This window comes from Penaeus vannamei, chromosome 1, assembly GCF_042767895.1.
Source record: "Penaeus vannamei isolate JL-2024 chromosome 1, ASM4276789v1, whole genome shotgun sequence".
NCBI lineage: Eukaryota > Metazoa > Arthropoda > Malacostraca > Decapoda > Penaeidae > Penaeus > Penaeus vannamei.
Window position 1 is genome coordinate 38,267,446 of NC_091549.1, and position 2,500 is coordinate 38,269,945.

Below are 2,500 nucleotides of genomic sequence, written 5' to 3' on the forward strand. Positions count from 1 at the left end.
GAGGATACGTGTGTGTTTATGTGTACACGAGGATGCGTGTGTGTATGTGTGCTCTATGTAAGTGTGTGCGTTTGTAAGTGTACACTTACAGTCAGTGTGAATTTGTGTTGACATCAAAAGAACATGTAAGGCACAGGAGAAACCCATCTCGAAGCCCCTCGGGTCGGAGTCCCCAGTAATATTCCGCTGGTATTTCCACCATAGCCTAATCCTGCGTAACAGCCCCTTCCTCTCCCGGGGCAGCTTGCAATCTCCCAAAAATCAATATTTGATCAGCGTGAGAGGAGGATCTTGTCGTCTCCCGCTTAATTAAGACTATGGCTGTGTATTTTTTCCCGTGAAAGGATCGTAACTGTCAATAGTAGGAAATGTCAGGGTAGGTCTGTATGTCCGAATGAAGGGCTCAGAGGCAGGCGTTTGGGATGGGACGCGAAGTGACCGTGTTTTGGAGACGGGAATTAGCGGGAAAATGATCAGGTATTTGAAAGAAACTAGTTTGGATTTTCTGACGATCGTTTCGGATTAGAAAGGGGAATAGTGAAACAAATAGATTATCAACAAGGAAAACGAGAGTACGATTATTATTTCAATGTCGATTGACAGCTTTGTAAATGACATACAACAATCAAGCCGTATAAAGTTAAAGAAGTGCCATCATCCGAAATGGAAGAAATCAATGAAAGTCCTCTCTTTGGAGCACCGGCCATCGTCTTGTGTCTTCGAAGGGGGCGTGTACCTGCGGCTAGCACCTGCCTGCCACACCTGTTGCTTCCTTTCTACACGTGAAGAGGGGGCTGGGCCGTTGGGATTGGGCGGGGTAGGGGGGAGGTAACGGGATGGGAGATGGCGAAGAGAAGGTAAGAAGGGGAGGGAGGGAGGGAGGAGAGCTAGAGAAATGGAAGGGAAAGGGAGGGAGGATCGATAGATGGAAAGGAAGAGGAAAATGGGTCAGGGGAGAAGGGAAGGAGAGGAGGTAAGGGGGAAAGAAATGGGAGAAGAGAACAAGAAGGAATAGGACGTAGGATGAAGTAGGATTGTGAGGAAAGAAAAGAATAGTGTTGGGCGAGAAATTGAAAGATTAAGAAAGGGCACTGGAAGGAACGAGAGAATAAAAGCGGGGATTGAGAAAGGTTGAAAAAAAGCTAGAGAAGGAAGCTGCCTACAGGAAAATGGGTGATTCATCGATCGCGCCGTATGCCGGAGAAAGGAGAAAGTCAGGAAAACGGAAATATGGAATGAGACGCCGGTTGAACTCCTGTGAATAGTTCAAAATGGAGGGAGAGCCGCTAAAAGTATTTGGCTTCCTCGTGCCATGGACAGAGAAACGTCTTTTTTCACATTTTCATACTTTCGTTGTTATATAGTTGACTTTCATCTTGCCAGAATAAAGGGACAAAAGAAAAGGAAGACGAATAATAGCGAAACGACAAGATATGAGTGTTAAAGAGTTAAAAACAAGCCAACGCCTTCGCTTCGTCTCAAAGTGCCTCTCCGTCTAGCGGATGTCTGCGTCCCCTCCTGCTCTCTCCCCCCTCCCCCCTCCTTGTTCTTGCGCCTTCCCTCTTGCCCCCAAATTGCTAGATTAGTCATACTGCCGTGATAGAGATTGCCCAGCAATTACGGGAGGATGATTTTGCTGTTGTCCTTCCGCTTGAAGGGAAATGTGCACATCACGTTACCCCAGGAAAAATGTGTATGTGGCGTTCTGTTGTATGCTTGACCTTTGGAAATCGCAATGTATAATCACTGTTACCAACATGACATCCAATGTCAGGAATATCGCTGCTATCCATTGCCACATGCACGCTCCACACCCAGGTTGTCTTGTCGCCGATATCAGTAGCGATATTTAGCTTGAATGGTAAACTTCCGGAACAATAGCGAGTATCGATGATATCAATAGTCTTACAACTGACCTTTGTTTGAATATGGCGCGATAACCTAGCTCATCTAACATTTCTCTTTGCTATTTAATTGCACGACGTGAAGTTGGATTCACGCTGGAGTGATTGTGCCATAGTATTGATTTATCGAAATTTCAGTTGAACGCATTTCTCTTTTCGCGCAAATAAAAGCCCCTCGAATGAATTATCTTGCAATAAGGGGCAAAGAGAACAGCGAAAAAAGGGTAATTAGCGCGTATTCATTTACATTCGTTCCTGTATGTATGTGTAATTGGTTGTATGTAGGTAGGCATGCGTGTATACAAGTCTCGGCGTTTTGAATAACAAATTTAGGTCATAGACGGCCGACCATATCCGTGTCAGCGACCGGTTAGGGGCCTCGGCGAAGGGGAAGCTCGGGGGGCGAAGGGCGCTGCCGGAACAGCACTATTAGAAGACGGCGGAGGGAGGGCGTTCGTGAGCAGGGAGGGGGGGGGGTACAATAGCGTCCCCCGACACAGTTTAAGGGAAGAGCAGCATCTCTGCCCGCTTGAGGGGAGGAGAGATAGATAGTGCTGGCTGGCGGGAGAGGGTCGGGAGGGGGTCCGAGGGGAAAG

At 47.3% G+C, this 2,500-nt stretch overlaps 2 protein-coding genes across 3 annotated transcripts in view; one reads left to right on the top strand and one right to left on the bottom strand.

The window, feature by feature from the left end:
- Positions 1–2,500, top strand: part of LOC138862023 (calcium-binding mitochondrial carrier protein Aralar1-like) — a gene marked incomplete in the record, with an annotated part of 228,849 nt that overhangs the window by 80,742 nt on the left and 145,607 nt on the right.
- LOC113811485 (arylalkylamine N-acetyltransferase-like 2) overlaps positions 1–2,500 on the bottom strand; it is a 38,393-nt gene that overhangs the window by 32,790 nt on the left and 3,103 nt on the right. The window lies entirely within an intron of this gene.